At 41.2% G+C, this 20107-nt stretch overlaps 1 pseudogene; it reads left to right on the top strand.

Moving 5' to 3' along the window:
- The first annotated feature begins 267 nt into the window (after nucleotides 1-267).
- Nucleotides 268-20107, top strand: part of LOC132390914 (uncharacterized protein K02A2.6-like) — a 28331-nt pseudogene continuing 8491 nt past the window's right edge.

Here is a 20107-nt window from a genome sequence, read left to right as displayed (position 1 = left end):
GTTCCTCCTAAGCAGGATGATGAGCAGAAATGTGAAAATGTGTGGCACATCCTGTCTAAATCTGTCATGTTACATCCTGGAGGAGAAGCTAGAGTGACAGGTTTGCTGGAATGCCCAATGCCTTAGCCATCCAGGTGGATGCTTCTGATGATCCTTACCTGCAGGAGTGTTGGTGAGACCTGAACTGCAGATTTTCAGCTGTTTATGCAAACAGGGTGGCACTTGTTGTCAGGAGCACCTCAGGAAGAGATGTTACCCTCAGAGAGAATGGCGATTGCTCATCCTGTGATGGTAGAGTCTAGTTTTCTGGGGAAATCAGAGAAGAAACAGTCTTCTGGATCGAGGAAGTTGATATCAAAGTCATTCAGCTTTGGCGACTCACTGATACCCAAGGAATGGTAAAGGAGATGAACTGAGAAGATGTCAGAACATGAAGATGTCTTTTCTATTGACGAGTTTGATGTTGATTGGTCCAAGAGTACTTGCCACAGTACCGAGAGGTCTCACTGCTTAGCGCCAGCAAAGGTTGAAGCAGCAGCTACTTGAACTGAAGGAAGCTAATTTCAGTCGTGGGGCAGGGGGACCTGAGCCATTGGAAGGTACAAGTGATAGACTGGGGTAATATCCTCCAGTTGACTGGAAAGGACACAAGTGCCTGAAGCTAAGGAAGCTGACGATAATATAAGAAAGTCTCAAAGAGTCAGGAAAACCACAGATAGACTGGTATATGATGCACTGGGAAACAGAGTGTTACGTCTACCCCAATAGTGAGATATGTTACTTCCCTTTACAAATGGATTGGGGGGGCGAGGGGTCCCGAAATTACAAAATTTATTTGAATACTGTGTGATAATGGGTTAATAAGCTGAATAATTGAATAATTGTTTCATAAGTTCCAAAGTCATGAGGACATGAAAATTTCTGGTGGGAGGAGACCGTAGTACTATGGTTAAGATTTCTACTGCTATGCTGTGAGGTAGTTCATTTTAGCAGTTTTCTGTAAAAGCTGTGCACCATGTTTTGTGTTTTGACTTTGACTAAGAGAAAGACCTATGTTGTCCAACTTGGGAATGTAAGTCAGACAATCAGGATTGTGGGTTGTGAGAGAAGGTTCTAGAGAGCTGTGGGGAAGAATTTTCTGAAGAACAGTCGTCTGTTTTGGGTCTTTTGGCGGGAGCTGCAGAGCGGGGCAAAAGGGAAGATGCTGCAGAACGTTCTTGGAAGGGGAGTCCCTGTTTCAAAAAGTGCTTTGTGCAGATGAATGGCTCCAACTGAGAGAGCCAGTTTGTTCAAGATGATCTCCCAGGGGAGTCTGAAAATGTGGCAGGTGTTTTCACTCAGGCTGTGGGTCCAGCGTGTGAGTAAGAGATACAGCCCTGACTATTCCAGTATGAGCTGTAAAGTTACATGCACATTGACTGGTTTAATTGTAATGGGCCCTTTTATTTTTCTTTCCTTTTTCAGTAACTGTTTGTTACAGTTGAAAATTTGGTAAATATACATTCTTTATAATTTGATACTGGTGCATGATTTGTCATTTCTGAGCTAACAGTAACTGTGAATGGGCAGTACTTACACAGCATTTACTCAAACTGATGTGTTTTTTAAATTGGAACATTATGACATTCCTGGTTGGTTGAAACCCAAATCATACCAATCCTAGGTGTCTATTGTCTATGAAAGGTAGCCCTCTCATCACTGAGTCATCTGGCTGTTAGCAGAATCTGTACAAGAGCCCCAGTGAGAGGGTTACGGAAGGTATCCTAAGGGACTGAATATCTGAAGTTTTGTAGACAGGGACTGATTTGGGATAGTCAGCATGGTTTTGTGCATGTCAGGTCATGTATAACCAATCTTATAGAGTTTTTCAAGGAAAATACCAGGAGAGTTCATGAAGGCAAGGCAGTGGATGTTGAATACATGAACTTCAGGAAGACATTTAACAAGTTCCCACATGGGAGGTTGGTCAAAAAGGTTCAGTTGCTTGACATTCAAGATGAGGTAGTAAATTGGATTGGCCATTGACTTTGTGAGAGACTGGAGGCCTATGGCAAATGGAATGCCATAGGGTTTGGTGCTGGGTCCATTGTTGTTAACATCAATGATCTAGATGATAATGTGGTTATCTGGATCAGCAAATTAGCAGATGACTCCAAGATTGGAGAGATCTTTCAAAGCTTGCAGCAGGATCTGGACCAGCTGGAAAAATGGGCCGAAAAATGGCAAATGGAATTTAATGCAGACAAGAGTGAGCTATAAGCCTTTGGGAGGACCAACCAGGATAAGTCTTACACAGGGAGTGATAGGGCACTGAGGAGTGCAGTAGAACAAAGCGATCTGACAATAGAGGTCCAAAATTCATTGAAAGTGGCGTCATAGGTAGACATGGTTGTAAAGAAAGCTTTTGGCGCATTGGCCTTTATCGATCAACGCACTGACTACAGGAGATGGGATGTTATGTTGAAGTAGTATAAGAGTTGGTGAGGCCTGGTTTGGAGTATTGTGTACAGTTTAGGTCATCTATCTACAGGAAAGTTGTAAATAAGATTGAAGGAGTACAAAGAAAATTTACAAAAATGTTGCCTGGACTGGAGGATCTGAGTTTGAAGGAAAGACTAATAAGTTAGAACTTTATCCCCGACCTTTCCCAACCTTTTTAATGCCATGGCTCAGTACCATTAAACATGGAGTCTGTGAGCCCCAGGCCTTAGAAAGTAGAACGACTGAAAGGAGTTTTTTTTTCACAGATATACTAAATTATGAGCAGTTTTGATAGGGGAAGTGCAAGCAGGCATTTTCTATTGAGGTTAGCTGAGACTACAACTGGTGGTCATGGGTTAAGGGTAAAAGGTGAATTGTTTAAGGGGAACACGAGGGGAAACTTCTTCACTCAGAGGATGGTGGGAGTGTGAAATGAGCTGCTAGCGCAATTGGTGGATGTGATTTCAAATTTTAAAAATTCAGAATATTTTGAGTAGGTGCATGGATGGGAAGTCTATGGAGAGCTATTATCCAGTGCAGCTCAATGTGGCTAGGCACTTTAAATGGTTTGACACTGACTAGATGGGCCAAAGGGCATGTTTCTGTGTTGTAAGTTTCTATGACACAAAATTAACATGTAATGTTATCATATTTTTATTTCTATTTCACTGTAGATATGATGTATATTTTCCTGTTATGGAGCACTACAGCACACCATGAACTTTCTGAGTAACACTCTCATTGCATTATGTTAGATCTAAAATGGTCATCTCCCAGTTGGTTTTTCAATATTTCATTCTAGAAAGCTTTCAGTGCATTCGATGACCTCATCCAGCTAATACCTTTGCCATTCTGCTTTGTCTCATGAAATGCAGATTGTATTCCTCCCACAACCAATGGATTACAATTGTCTCATTTTCCTTTGCTTTTATATAACATCTGATCTGTATCCAGGTTACAAAAGATCAGCCAGCTTTCAGCTCACTACAGTTGCCACCTATTCAAGTAATCACTTGCAGCCAATTGACTATTGGCCAGCAAGTTAGACCATCTATACTTTGGCATATAAACTATTTCCCTTCCTGCCCAGTTACAGTTCCACTTAAAGTAAAAGAGAGAAACCAAAGACAGCAGACAGTAATTCGTAATTGCTTGTATCAATAAATAATTTTGATAAAATCAATAGACTCTTGCAGTATGACTATCAACATGATAGTTGACCATCAACATGAGCAATACAGAAGCAGCAGAAAGCTATTGACCCGAAACTTTGACTGTACTTTTTTCCACAGATGCTGCCTGGCCTGCTGAGTTCCTCCAGCATTTTGTGTATGTTGCTCAGATTTATGGCATCTGCAGATTTTCTCTTGTTTGTGACTTGGTTACTACTCTGCAAAGTCTTTTCCAGGGACGCCTATCCTGAAGAAGTTTAAATCTTCTCTTTCAAAGGGTTTCAGGCCAAAATGTTGGCTGTGCTTTTTTCTATCGATGCTGCCTGGCCTGCTGAGATCCTTCAGCATTTTGTGTGTGTTGTTCAGATTTCTAGCATCTGCAGATTTTCTCTTGTTTGGGAAACTATCAACCATCTGCTTGCCACTCTCTTCCAACTCTCTGTCTCAATACAACAGCATGCAAGTCAACCTTTTCATCCTGAGCCTCAGCTTCCAGTTCCCGAAAGCTTTGAAAGATCACCATACAATGCTGCAACTTCCTGTCCCGGTGCATCTTACACTTCGAGCTCCAGCCATCTCTGTATTCTATGGACTGGGCCAAGACTATCTTTGTCATCTCTCTCTTGACTGACCTGGGCTGCTGCTACCTGGGACAATGAAACCACCAAATGAAATGAATATGAAGAATTCACCACTGAGATGGACCAGGTTTTCGACCATCTGGGAAGTTGAAGGGAGGCAGCAGGTCAGATATTTCAAGGCACATGCTCAGTGCTAGATTACACCGTGGAATTCAGGACCCTCACGGTGGAGTGTGGTTGGAATACAGAATCGCTACTGTCCCACTACCACCATGGCCTCTTGGCATGCTTGAAAGGCGTGATGTCAACCTGGGAAATGCCTGCCAATCTCAATAGCCTCATCACTCTGGCCCTCCAAATTGACAAATATATTATGGAACGACTCCTCAGATCGTCAGCCTGAACTTCAATTCTGTTCCCAGAACCATTCCAGGCTACAGGGCCCTCATCATTAATGCCTCCAGAGCTGATGCATTTGGGGAGGGATTCTATAATTCCCAAGAGTGTGAGTGTTGGGGAAGAAACAACTTGTGCACTTACCACAGAAAAGTCAGTCACCCACCCATCAAATGCCCCCAGCCACCAGGAAACGGCACAACCAGGTACAGACGAGGGGATTTCTGTCTCATAACTACCCCCATCCCAATTTTCCGACACTATAGTCCAACTCACTCTTCCTGTCCTCCTCCCCACTCTGATGACTCTGCATGCACAGAAGGCTTAGGTAGATTCTGGACCAGACTCTATGTGCGCAGCTTGGACTTCTCACTGAGCCAGTCTCTCATGCCTTCTGCACCACGACCATTGATGGATGTCCCTAGGGGAATGGGGTCAGAGTGCGCACACAAGTACTGCAAGTCCCTCCAATTCCTCCTTATCAACTCACCCAACACTCCTCTCAACTTGGGTTACGCCCGGCTCTCCACTCATTGTTCTCATTTTGCCTGGTCATCCAGTTTACTGCTGACGTGGGAACTAACCTGCCAGACCACCTCATCCTGTATATCTACAGAAACAGAGGAAACTCTCAAATTCCCACAGGAATACCACAAGTTAGCCATTGATTTCAGTAAAAGGGAAGCCAGCACCCTGCTGTCTCATAGATCACACAACTGCCTGATTGACCTTCTCCCAGCATCACCCTTCTCTGAGGTTACATGTTCTTCCTTTCCTCTTCTGAGACCCAAGCAATGAATGACTACATTGCCAAAGCACCACAACATGTTCATTTGACTAGCCCAGTCCTCAGTTGGTGCAGGATTCTTCTCTGTTGAAAAGAAAATTGGGGGTCTCCATCCCTGCATCGATTACTATGGACTCAACAAAACACCATTAAGAACTGCTACCCTCTCCCCTTGATAGATACACACTTACACAATTGAAACATTCCATAGGGACCAGATCTTCACCAAACTGGATCTATGGAGGGCGTACAATCTGTTTTACATCTGCCAGGGGAATGAATAGAAGATGGCATTCATAACACCCACTGGCCACTATGAATACTTGCTGATGACTTTTTGGAACATCAACAGTCCTGCCGTTTTCCAAGCCTTCACTCATGAGTAATCTGAGACATGTTGTACAGGTACTTGTTTATCTACCTCAACGATATCATCATTTTCAAGGACCTCCAAGACCACTTCTGTCACATCCATTCAGTCTTTCAGTGTCTCCTCAAAAACCAGCTGTACTGTGAGTTAGAGAAAGGCTAGTTCCACACTCCAGTCATTTCCTTCCTAGGTTTCGTCCTTTCACTCCAAGGCATAACCACAGGACTCAGAAGAAGTGCGTACCATCGTTGAACTGCCCCAACTGCACTGCCTCAAACAGCAACGCTACTTCTTGTGGTTCTCCAACTTCTACGCCATTTCGTCAGGAACTACTCCTCCCACCACATCACCTACCTCACGGATAACCTGATCTGCTGCCCTCTTCAAGCAATTTAACTTCATCTCCTACCAACCCAGCTCCTGGAACATAACAGTTCAACCCAGGTGAAACAGAGATCGATCCTCAGCCTGTCATTCCATCCTCATAGTGCCTTGCCCTGTTCATCTGGAATCTTGAAAACCAGATCTGCGAGGCCCTCCAGCCAACACACTTGACAATGCATGTATGTGTGAACAGCCGTTGCACTCTGAGGTACTCCAGTGGGCCCACTCGTCCCCTCTCTTTGGCCATCCAAGTGCACGACAGGCTCTGGATTTTCTGTGACACTGGTTCTGGTGGTCCAATGAGTGTAGACATAAGGCAGATCATCACTACCGAACATCAATGTGTCCAGTATAATTACCCCAACCAGCAGCCTTCTGGACTCCTGCGGCTCCTACCAGACCCTTGATACCCATGGTCCCACATCACCATGGATTTCATCATAGGTTTGTCATCTTCTGATGACAGTGATCATGACAGTAGTGGACCAATTCTCCAAAGTGGCCCACTTCATTGCTCTCCCTAAACTTCCATCAGACACCGAGACAGTGCATCTGGTTCTCCAACATATAACTTGCCTCCCACAATGTGTCAGACGGGGCTCACAATTTGTCTCCCATTTCTGCCAAGCCTTCTGTTCCCTCCTCCTCACCTCAGTGAGTCTGTCCTCTGGCTATGACCTGCAGACCAATGGTCGTTCAGAAACTGCCAATCAGTAAGTGGAGAAGATTCTGCAATGCTTCATCATCTCTAGCTCTTCCGTGTGAAAGAAGTATCTGCTCTTGGCCGAGCTGCTCCACAATCTGTACACCTCCTGTGCCATGGGCATGTCACCGTTTGAACTGCTTCATGGCTACCAACCCCTGCTATTCCCCGCAGAGGAGCCACAGTGGAGATCCTGACTGCCAGGGCCCTGTTTCGCCTCTGCCGGAACATTTGTAAGAGAGAACAGAGAGGCATCTAAGCTCTCAAATGTGCCTACTGCTGCCAGACTAACTGACAGTGGGATTCAGCTGTACTACTCCAGTCTTGGGACCTTGTCTGGTTGTCCATCTGGCATATGCCCCTGCACACCAACTCCCACAAGCTCTTTCCCCAAATCATTGATCCCTTCAAGGTTACCCATTGGATCAATCCAGTCACTTACCATCTCCAGATGTCAGCATCCCTCAGGATCACACCCACCTTCTGCGTGTCCTGCCTCGAGCCCATTGTCCATGGACCACTCAATGCGTCTGTATCTGTACCTCCAGAATTGAGAATGGTGGAAGGTGGTCCAATGTACATCGTTCATGGATTGATGGATTCATGTCATTGTGGGCAGGATATGCAATACCTGGTGGACTAGGAAGGGTATGGCCTGGGGGAGAGGTCTTGGGTGCTATCCAGCTTCATCTTGGATCTGTTGCTCATCTGGGAGATTCACAGGACCCACTTGGACCATCTTGGGCTGTTGGATGCTGGTGTAGGAGGGACAGTGCTATCAGGCCTGCAGAGACAGGCACCTCCCAGTCACCACCCAGCTAACAGGAGTCACCTGACACTCATTTCCAACTCATCACCTGTAACCTATTTAGAATCATCTCCTCCCCATCGTCCTTGTTTATCCATCAAGCCAGCAAGCCTCAGCCAGCTGATCTAGCCTTCAGTTACCCTGTTGCCTATGAGGTTGGTATCTGTCCTCTCTTGTTTCTTGTTATTTTGCAGTTTATTATTAAAAGTTATTGCTCCCCACTAAGTATTCTTCACTCTGCTTTTGGGTCCAGTCCCCTATATTTTTCCTGACAAAAAGTACGTAATTGCTTTACAGGGTGTGCAGTGAAAAATCATTGTTTATTGTTACCCTGAAGTTTGAAATGCAAGTTCTTTTTCTCTAACTTTTCAAAATATATTTCATACTGTGTGTTGTAATCATAACATGCTTCCACTTAATCCACTAGCTGGCATGATAGAAAATTGCCTTGCTAGTTATTATATCCATTTTAATATTGGTTCAGCTGAATCACAGTCCTTCGATAGTCGAAGCATGATGAAGTACATCCATTTCGCCATCACAAACCCATCCACCATAATATCTACTGAAGTATCCTTCATTATTAGCTCAAATGAATAAAGAAGTGATTTCAAAATATTAAGTAGTCAAGGTATAAATGTGTTGCTCTATTTTAGGTATAAGTGCAAATACACCAAATTTCAAAGTTCAAAGTGCATTTATTATCAAAGTATGTATGTGTCACAAAATACAACTCTGAGATTCATTTTCTTGCAGGCATTTGCAGTAAAACAAACATGTTTAGTAGAATGAATTAAAAACTGCAATCAGATTTTCAAGCAACCAATCTGCAAAAGAGGAGAAACTGCATAGATTAAAAAAAAAACCATAGTAATAATTAAATAATACTGAGTACATGAGTTGTCAATTGAAAGCGAGGTCATAGGTTATGCTCAGTGGTCAGTTCAGTGTTGAAGTGAATGAAGTTTTCCACTCTGGCTCATGGCTGAAGGATAATAACTGTTCCAGAATTTGGTGGTGTGGGACCAATGCTTCCTGCACCAACTTCCTAATCACAGCATTGAGGAGAGAGTATGGCTCAGATAGTGAAGGTCATTGATGATGAATGCTGTTTTCTTCTGGCAGTGCTCAGTAGTGGGGAGGGCATTTGCTGTGATGGATTGAGCTGTATCCACCACTCTTTGCAGGCTCCTCTGTTCTTGAGCATTTGTGTTGCCATAGCAGGCTGTGGTGCAAACAGTTAGGATCCCCTTCACTGTGCATTTATAGATGTTTCTCAATGTTTTAGATGACATACCAAATCTGCACTAACTTCTAAGAAAGTAGAGGTGCAGTCATGCCTACTTTGTAATAGCATGTATGTACTGGTCTCAGGCCAGATCCTCCAAAGTGATAATGCCAAGGAATTTAAATTTACTGACCCTCTCAACTCCCAATCCCCAAATAAAGATAACTTGAGGATCTCATGTTTTCTCCTGCTCTAGTCAAATTTCAGCTCTTTGGTTTTGCTGATGTTGTTGAGGCACCATTCAACCATATTTTCAATCTTTCTCCAATTTATCACCACATTTGATTCGACTAACAACAGTGATGTCAAGAATCCAAGAATTTTCTGTGAATAGTGTTGGTGGGTGTTAGTGAGCACTGAGCTTCCACAGGATTCCCCCATTATTTCATTGTTCAAATTCCAGGTTTTTGAGCAGTAGAGTAACAGCAGCAGGATTTGCAAGAGGACGTCGGTGTCACACAATGACAATTGTGCTGTGCAGGAGTGCAGTTCCAACATCTTCATCCTCGTGAATCAAAATAAAGATCCGTAACCACAAGTGATTCTGCAGATTTTCAGCTGGAAATTTTGAGCAAAGCACATAAAATGCTGGAGGAACTCAGCACATCTGGCAGCGTCTGTATACGGAGACTCTTCACCAGACTGTCTGATATTTTGGTGGCAATGAAACTCTTTAGTGCTCATTGAATCTGAGCTGAGCAAGCCCAGAGTTGGTCCTGCATCTTGTGACCTATCCTGTTTCAATGTAATTTAAAGGAATTAGCAAACTGATATCAAGTTTGGACATCTGACTTTAACCAGATATAAGAGCCTGATAGCAGTTTAAAGTAAAAGATGTCTGAAAATAAAGTTCAAAGTTCAATTTTATTATCAAAGGTGTATAGTATGTTATATATCAACTTTGAGGTTCATCTTCTTGCAGGCAATCACAAAGCAAAGAAACACAATAGAATTCACTAAAAAAGCACACACACACAGCAAGATCACCATTAATTCAATTTGCAAAAGAAGGCAAATCATGCCAACAGTAAAAAAAAAGGTAAACAGGAACAGGTGGAGCATGAACTGCATTGTCCCTGAAAGTGAATCCACAGCTGCGGAGCCATTTGGTGCTGAGTTGAGTGAAGGCCATCAAGGAGCCCAATGGCTGCAGGGCAGCAACTGCTCCCAACCCTGTCAGTGTCGGACCAGACTTCCTGCCCTCTCACTTGAAGGTAGTAACAAAGAGAGAAGGAGACCAGTCAAACGCAGTCATCGCTGAGCACCTGTTCATTTTCTGTTCTCATCCTTGACAGTTTCTCAATGCTTTCATCAACGTGGAGTAATGGAGCCAACTATATGTTTGTCTTCCACTTTCAGGCAGTGTCCACTCCCAGTGCTGGCCACCCTGGCTATACCTGCACTCGCGAGAGTCCAGTTTGCTGAATCCCCCACGAGCAAAAATACTAGATTATTTAGTCATTACAAAGGGAAGTTGTATTCTGCAGACTTTCAGTGATCACAGTTCAGAAGAAATATACAGTATCTACAAAGGGTTTCAGCCCGAACCGTCGTCTGTACTGCTGCATGGCCTTCTGAGTTCCTCCAGTATTTTGTGTGTGTTGCTCTGATTTGCAGCGTCTGCAGATTTTCTGTTGTTTGTTATATCTACTAAAGTATCTGGTAGTCTTGTGAGCATCTGCAAAACATTGTCATTGGTCACTCGCACCAGCTGATGCACATTCCTTCCTTTAATCAGATCTGATATGAGATGGGATGACATTGAGACATTGTTGGTCATTGAACTGCAGAATTTTACATGGTTTTACTTGAATAAAATGATTGTAATGAGATAAAATATTGATCAATATTGGGTTGTGAATGAAACATCTGGGCTTCGTTGGAATTCTTTATAAATGTAATAGCCTACTAGGTAAAATGTTCAATTTTCCTTTATTCATAAACCCTAGCATGGGAGGTGGATAATATTTATTATTCAATAACTCCACTAAAAGGCATAGGAATCATGAAACGTGATTCCTCTGCACCCATTGAATATGACAGGCGAGTTTAACAAAAGTGTAAGCTAGCCAGGATGATGGCAGGAATCCCAGAGAAATGAAACATTTTCAAAGACCATCATTACAGGTAGGAAGATCAATAGCCCTACTATCCTCTACAGAGTACAGCATGAAGTTCAAAAACTCTTTGGGATGATCAAAGTCAATCTCCAGTCTCTTTTCCTCCCATCTTTATTGACATTTGTTGATACCACCATCTAAAAATCTCTATCAATATCACTGTTTCAGAAAGAAAACAAATTTATTGACCAATTAACAACACTATTAGCCCTACATCTCACAAAATGCTGGAGGAACTCATTAGGCCAGGAAAAGAGTACAGTCAACATTTTGGGCTGAGACCCTTCAGCAGGTCTCTTCTCTTTTCCATAGACACTGCCTGGCCTGCTGTGTTCCTCCAGCATTTTGTCTGTGATGCTTGGATTTCCAGAGTCTGCAGACTTTCTTGTTTGTAATGAGACCTGCATCTCCCTTTCTTTGCTTCTTCCAACTCTAGTGAAGTTTGGATATTGGTGAAATCTGTACATTGAATTACCATTTCAAATATGTACATGAATGCTTTAGATAAAGACAACCAAAATATGTGTGACTGACAACACGCTCTTGAAGCGACCAGGTTTTAATAATGCAGCTCTAGGTTGGGATGCAGTTGCCTAGCTGAGTCACAGGGTTTACTTCCACCCCTAGGTTGGCAATTCACTGAACCCTCCTGCAGGAGGCTTAAGTCTCCAACCTCTCTGAAGGTAAACTCCTGATTTAGTCCAAGATACCCTATCTGCCTTGACACTTACACTCTTCAACAGCACAGATACCCTAATCTTCCAGTGGACCTGACATCCTGAGATCCCGGATCTCTAAACACTCCCACCTTTTGTTTTCCTGATGACACAGGTTCCCACAAATACTCAAATATGATTTTGATTCCCCAACTAATAAAAAATAATTCTTCACTCAGTTCCCACTCCCAACATTGATGATATTTTCAATCCCTGACAAGACCACAGCCTCATGCTTTCTAGCTCCCTGTGCCATGACCAGTCCTTTGGTTGCCTGCCTTGTCTCTTCATTGCTTTCCAGGAAGTAACTTGTGTAGTTTATGAATGAAAGTGTGTAGCAGCAGTTGGATACTTCCTGGAACAACAAGGGTGAAGGTGAAGGAGCTCAAAATTGTCATTGGGTGCTGTCTAACTGCCCCATGGTATGCCTTTTATGAATCACATCAGTTCATAGGCCTCTAAATGAAGCCCAGAGTCCAGGATTGCTTAATCACTTCCTCAGCTTGCTGTGTTAGTCTCAAAAATTTGTAGCTATCAAAGTCAAAGTTGATTTTATTGTCATATACACATGTATGCACAAGTGCTATGTAACACCTATTTGCCCAGTGTTACAGACACAGCATCAGATACATAACATTCACAAGATAAAACATAAACATGTAATATTAATGATTTTTACAAAAATAACATAATTAGAAGAAAAAATACCATGGTCCATTGTTGTGTCAAGTAGTCATATAGTTGCTCAGGTTGTTTCAAACGCTAAATGCTTGTAGCTCTTCTTGAGTCTGGTGGGGTGGTACCTCTGTCTGCTGAATTCCTGCCCGATGGTAGCTGTAGGATGTCATGGCCTGTATGGTGGGGAACTTGATGAAAGATGTTGCCTTTTGAGACAACATCTCATGTAGATACTATACCTACTAAAGTTCCTTTGATTCTGCACCTGCTTAGAATTTTATCCTTCATATTTTATTGACAATTAAATCAAAATGTCACTTCAAAATTCAAAAGTTCACAGTAAACTTATTTTCGAAGTACATTTCTGTCACCATATACAAACCTGAGATTCATTTTCTTGTGAACAATCATAGCAAAATCAAGAAAAACAATAGAATCAGTGGAAGACCACACCTAACAGGGTGGACAACAACCAATGTGCAAAAGAGAAAAAAACAACAAACTGCTTTTTCAACAAACAAAAGGAAAGATTTAAAAAATAATAATAATGATAATAAATAAGCAATGAATATTGGGAACATGAGATGAAGAGCCCTTCAAAGTGAGTCCAGTTCCATGGGAACAGTTTAGCGATGGGGTGAGTGAAGAGCCTTTTGATTCAAGAGCCTGATGGTTGAGGGGTAATAACTGTTCCTGAAGCTGGTGGTTCAGGTCCTGAGGCTCCTGTACCTTCTTCCTGATGGCAGCAGTGAGAAGAGAGCATAGCCAGAATGGTGGGGCGGGGGGTGGGGTGGATCCTTGATGATGGATGCTGCTTTCCTGTAACAGCATTTCATATAGTTGTGCTCAATGCTAGGGAGGTGGCTTTATCCTTGACAGACTAGGCCATATCCATTACTTTTTGCAGGCTTTTCCATACAAGGGCTTTGGTGTTTCCATACCAGGCCAAGACAATCAGTCAATATACCCTCCACCACAGATCTATAGAAGTTTGTTCAAGTTTTGATGTATGCCAAATTTACGCAAACTTCTTTGAAACTAGAGATGCTGTTGTGCTTTCAATGAAATTGTACTTATGTGGTGGGCCCTGGATAGACTGTCTGAAAAAGTAACACCAAGAAATTCAAAGTTGTTGATCCTCTCCATCTCTAATCTCTCGATGAGGGCTGGCTCATGGACCTCCGATGTCCTTCTCCTGAAGTCAATAATCATCTCCTTGATCTTGCCAAACTTGAGCGAGAGTTTGTTGTTATGGCACTACTCAGTTAGGTTTACAATCTCCCTCCTATATGTGAATTTGTCACCACCATTAATTTAGCCAATGGCAGTGGTACCATCAGCAAACTTAAATATAGTGTTGGTGCTGTGCTTAGCCTCACAGTCATAAGCAAGAAGTGAGTAGAGCAAGGGGCTAACTACACAGCCTTGTGGCGCACCTGTGCTGATGGAGTTTGTAGAGGAAAGTGGAGGAGATGCTGACTGGGGTCTGCTAGTGAGGAAATCAAGGATCCGGTTGCCCATGGAGGCATTGAGGCCAAGGACTTGAAGCGCTTTGATGAGTTTTGAGGGGTTGATAATATTGAATGCCAAGCTGTAGTCAATAAAGAGCATCCTGATGCCACTTAATTAAGAGTCTATGATTACTCGGAAAGATTTATTTTGTGCATTTTCAGTTTGAACCTAATTGATTAGAATCTTGATAATTATGCGGTCTGTCTCTGAGTCTGGTTGTATTCCTTTACTTATAAAGTTCACTGCCACTCTGTAGAATTATTGTTTCTGCTCCTTGAGAGAATTTAATGCTTGGAGTCATTTTTTTGTTGCAGCTTTTCTATTAGAGTGTGTATATCCCAACAATGATACATATTCTATTCTCTGAGGTAAATTGTGGTTCATTATCTGAAAAATATATATCTAGTATACTATGTCTTGAAAATTAACTTTTGAATTTTCTTATTATACCCTTTGAATCAATATAGTCAGAGTCAATAAATTCTCAGCAATTTGAATTGTAATCAACAGAGATCAGATAGTCATTACCATCAAAAGCAAACAAACAAATTGATTCCAACCCTTCACCACAGGCAATCAGACTCTGACTACATAAAGTAATATGTCCTCCTGCTCGCTAGTTACTGGTGTCTGATAAAGACACATTTCTCAATTCCCGTGGAATGGAAGAATTTGCTGTATCATATCTCTTGTCTTTAAAATGATGGTTCATTTTCCCTGTTTTTCCTAAATGCTACGTATAATAAGAATTGTCGGCTAAAGCTGATATTTCCTCCTTTGCTTTGTGCAGATCATTCATTCAAGTTGAAGAGTAAAATACTGCATATTGTGCTGTTTAAGTGTCCGCTCGCACCATCCTGTGACTGCAGTGGGTACCACTCTGATACAGCTCTGCAGTGAATCAATAGGAATTCACCTCATGACTTGACCATTAAGAACGACAAGGGCAGATAGTACACAATGGTTCTATTAATTTGAAGTTTGCCTGTTTATCACACAGTATCCTGACTATGTGCTCCAGTCTTTGTAATGGTCATTGAACCCACAATTATTCTGCTTTGACACACTCCCTTATGTGGAAAAATCCAATGAAATAGGGAACAAACTCAGTAGCCAGTACTTGGTGACATTTCAGCAATGGAGTTTCTCTAAAACTAATTCTGATTTTATATGGATCAAGTTACAGAACTCTGTTTAAGTAATACACTTATTTAAACCACAAGGATTCTTGTTGCTTCTGAATTTATGTTCTTCTGATGGCATCTTTCCATGAAGGTCTGGAATGTTTTCTCATGACATTTGCCATTGGCAAAGGCTTCACTTTCTCTGCAATTTTGTCTGTTTTCTGCTGCCTAATCTCTGCTAGCAATTGTGATCCTGCTTGCACTGAAATTCCCTTGGTGCACTAAACGTACCAGAAGATGTAATTAACTATGGACCAAATAGAACAAGAAGTTGGGTAAGATTTGTTTGCTAAGACCTAGGTTTCCTCCCACATTCCAAAGATGTACAGGTCAGTAGGTTAATTGTTTGCTTCCCTTAGTTAAAATGGGAATATGTTAGCAGTAACAAGTATAAAATGGTGAGATTTCGAGATGTATTTTCCAGGATATTGACATTAACAACATTTGATTCTTCTTGTATCACTTTCCAGATCTATTAACTTCAGGGTGGCCAACCTTTCAATTGTTTAAATTTTAATTCAAATATTCTTTTCTGGTTAGAAAAAATTGTGTTTTGTGCAATACATGTCCTCAAAGCTGCCCAATCACTTAAAAGCCACTTTTATCTACTTGATCAATGGCATTTATACCTTGGTTCAGTTTTCTCAGGGAATTGTTTTTGTAACAAACCCTAAATGACTCAATGTTTTTTTTTGTTTTTAAATGAATCCATGGGCTTCTCTCTCTCTCTCTCTCTCTCATCAAGCAGCATCTGTGGAGAGCTAAACAGATTTAATGTTTTGATTCGATCATCCTTAGTGTGCATTTCTAGCATTTTTTACTTGATTTCTGTCATCTGTAAAATTTTACTTGTTGGTTATATGCTTGTCAAGAATTAACAAAAGAAATCTTTTTGTTCTATCTTCTTTGCAAGATTCTGGAACCTCTTGTATGTTGGTGAGGCCTGCCGTGTTTTTTTCCCAAGCTGATAAGTGCTCAGATTTTCTAATTACTCTGCAGTGATTGAAGTGCCACAATCTAGCTGCAGAGTAACTATTCTGCACTGAATATTCATAGTGGAAGAAACAGTGGCTCTCATTCAGGTCTTTTCGAGGATGGGCACTGTTCCCTCTGCACACTATTTGGGAAAGGGCTGCCTCCTCTAATATTCTTTACCTTTTACAAAAGAAGGAAATGCATTTTAACAGCATTGTGCAGGGCTTCAGGCCATCAGAATGTCACAACTGTTGAAGCATTCATTTTAAGTGTTGTTGATCTGGGTAAACATGAAGTGGTAACCACTGCTTTTTGTTTGGCGAAGTCCTGTAAATCAGCATTGATAAATGAACAAATAACTTGTTTTTGATCCTATTGCCTAAGGGATATATCTCTTGGCCAGGACTGACAGAGAATTATTCAGCTTTTTTTTACCAAGTGTTGAGACACTTCTTGAATCCACTTGAGATAATAGTAGATGCCTTGTTCAATGATTCCTCTGAAATTCCACACCTCCCATGGCATAATATTCCCTCAGTACCAAACTGGTGCCTCAGCCTCAATTGTAAACCTAAGTCTGTGAAGTGGGTCTTGAACAAGAGGCTTTGAAGCATGTCAAGACTTAACAGTGTGACAAAAATAACTTGTTCCAATTATGGTCCTTGCAATATTTTAAAGTGTCAAATTCTAACATTTTTTTTCAAATGTCACTGCCAGCAGAATAGATTAACGAGATATATGATCAATATTCCAGAATGGGTGGGCATCCTACAACTTGACTGAGAATCTGACTCATAACATTAACCATAAGGAATTGTCAATGATGAATATGAAGGGAAAGAAAACAAACAATACAAGAATTCCACAATGATATAAAAGTGATTACTTAATGATATAGTTGCAACATTGGATAGAGTAGGATTTGGAGTTAGTGGGAAAAAAGAAAGGAATACATTATGTGGTTACTCTGAACACTATTAAAGGACGTGCTGATGAATATTCTGTGCTCTTGGACAGCTAACTAATACAACTTGCATTATATGTGCATCATGACAAACAACACACTGTAGGAAGTATATTTTATAAACAAGATTACTCTAATATAATATTTTCTAATTTCATAACTAAAGAAAAAAATGACACATTTCATCAAGAGATCACATACTTCAAATAGCACACCCTCTGAGCAAAAGCTTAACTTCCAGTAAATTCAGAATTACAGAAATAATGATCCATGAAAAAAACAGAATAGATATATAGATGTATTAACCTTATGTTCCATAATTTTTGCCATATACGAAAGGAATATGATTCTGATCATTAGCATGGTTCTAGTCATTTTCTGCTGGTTGATAATTCATCAGGTAGCCATGAAAACCACAAGCAGTGATTACCTTCCCTGAAGCAGAACTTGTACTGTCAAATATGGCCAAAATGCTGTGAGAGTATTTTTAGACCATCTAGGATTTTGCTGGAACTTTAGTTCTGTTTTTCTTAGGCCAATGTTCTGACCATTGCTACTTTCCAAGAATTGGGGTCATTTGAATAATTTGGCCAAGCTCTGGTGTTTTTCCCACAATTCTTAGGTGCTCTGTCTTAGATGGAGTGGATGGAGCTGGAGGCAAGGTTAGGATCAATTACCCGCTATGGTTGGTAAAGGAAAAAGCTGAGAAAATAGCTGCAATGTTGTTATTACAAATGATACCATCTGAAAGTCTAAAATTTCCATTCCTTCCTCGTATGACCAATTCATCTTGTACTTTATTGGTATATCCCAAGTAGTTCAAGGTAATCATTGGATTGAACGGCTATGAAGTGGGATAAATGCAGAAAGCAGACAACCTGGAGTACTTAGGTCAGGAAAGATATGTTTAGCAGTGTTACGGATTCAGCAACAATAAATATACAAGTAAGGCAGGGTTTTTTTTTATAACAAATAAAACATTTATTAAACACTGAAAAACAAACCCCAAAAGTAAGCAAACAGCTAACGCATCTGGAAATCAGCTGCTGTGCAGCAGCTTGAACAGTTCTTAAAGGGATAAAGTGAAAACAGTTCTTAAAGCAACGTTGCAAAAACAGTTCTTCAAAGTAGTACGGTGAAAGTTCAAAATGCTTACAGTCCATTAAAGGAGAGACTTTTTTAGACGATTTAAATTCTCTTTCACGTCGTGTTGTTGCTGTTCCCAGTTGAACTATACTTTTCCTGGAGAATTTACGAAGATAAAAATGAAATGGCTTAAACGCACTGACCTTTCCTTGACAAAACTGTACTCAAACCTTTCTGCTATTATTGCAGGGATTAACACCGGCACAGCCAACGAATTCCTTCAGAATGAGGATCAAACAAGGTCGAACCTGTTTCACCGTCAAAATCGACTTTCCTCGATCTTTTAGCTTCTGAACTCCGACCTCCACTCTCCACTGATTTTTAACTGGCAGTGTTATAAAGAAGCTGCCGGCAATGACCTTTTAAACTTTAGGCATTAAATAAAACTCTACCTTTCAACCGAACTGCATCATAATATTGGACCACACAGTAGCATGAAGTCAAAATGGCAAATCCAGCCACGAACTGCCCCTCCTCACAGGGAGGGGTCCTCCTTTTATAACCTGTTGGAAAAAACTGTCACATGACCTCTACTGGGGGGAAAATGACATCACTCCAGCATCACAAGACCATTACCTTAGGTCCAGTATAGCTTCAACACCACTGTCACGTGACAAGTACAAGTTACCCACGGGTACGTAACAAGCAGGCACTCCTTGGTTTGAGACCATTTTTGAAGTGCCACATTTAAGTCTTTCCATTATGTTCTCACTCACTGAGTATGACTTTAAGAACAATTGGATTTGTATAGGAAATCAGGCATTATTGGCAACCAAATTAAATTGCTTATGGCATAATGCCTCAAAGTTCCAACCAACTTGGTGCTGTCCCAACCTATGGACTTTGGGATCTTTCCTTGACCATGCGGGTTTCCATCAGGTTTTCCAGTTTCCTTCCACATCCCAAAGATGTGTTGGTTGGTAGGTTAATTAGCCTTTGTAAATTGCCATTAATGCACACAGGAGAATCTGAGGGTGTTGGTGGACACCTGAGAGAAAATATGGAAACAGAGGAGATAAGTTGGGGAACAGGAATGATGAGATTGCTCTGAGTGGGCATTAACAAATTTCGCGACATATGCTGGTAGTAATATACCTGATTCTGATTTTGAGAACATTTCCAAATTGCTGCCAGTGGGGTTGAAGAAATATTTGAAACAATTAAGTAATTCTCCCAATAAAGAGGAAGAGAGGAAATATTCGTTTGGCCTAGGTAATGACAACCAAGCCTCCCACAAATCTGTTTTAAAATAGAATCAGTTTGTCAGTGATGTTATTGGTCTCTGTGTTTTCTGTCTGGACTTTAGCATCATTTGACTGCTGTGGCTATCATTCAAGTTGTTGCCTGATGATGAATTAAGTTACTGGGAGGTGGGATTCCATTATGGAACCTGATGACGTTTCCACTCCACCATCTTAATCTCCCACCATTCCAGGTGGCAAGAATAAAATGGACCCTTTAAGAATGTGATAAAAGGGACATGGGACATGAATGAATGATCACATAATAGAAAATGCCTATAATTTGTAAGATCACTTTCATTTGTGCTTCTACAAGAAGTTTTTTTTCTTTCTTTTCTACATGTTTATTCCACTACCATTATATTTATCATTGTATTCACCATACTGTTTTATGATATTTTTATGTTTTCATCTGGGGTTTGGAAGAATCACACTGAAGTGTGCTTCTTAATCCTGTTACTTGAATCAACATGCCAATATATTTGTTAGGTTCACGGGAGAGTGGGGAAAAATATCTCTTTGCTTCCACAGCTGTGATCTCCATCTTATGGTACCTTGGAGAAAATAGATCCCTGTTGTCATTGGTCAGGCCATTTATATG

Source organism: Hypanus sabinus, chromosome 3 (assembly GCF_030144855.1).
Source record: "Hypanus sabinus isolate sHypSab1 chromosome 3, sHypSab1.hap1, whole genome shotgun sequence".
In the NCBI taxonomy this organism is placed as follows: domain Eukaryota; kingdom Metazoa; phylum Chordata; class Chondrichthyes; order Myliobatiformes; family Dasyatidae; genus Hypanus; species Hypanus sabinus.
This window is presented reverse-complemented; position numbering and strand designations above follow the sequence as displayed.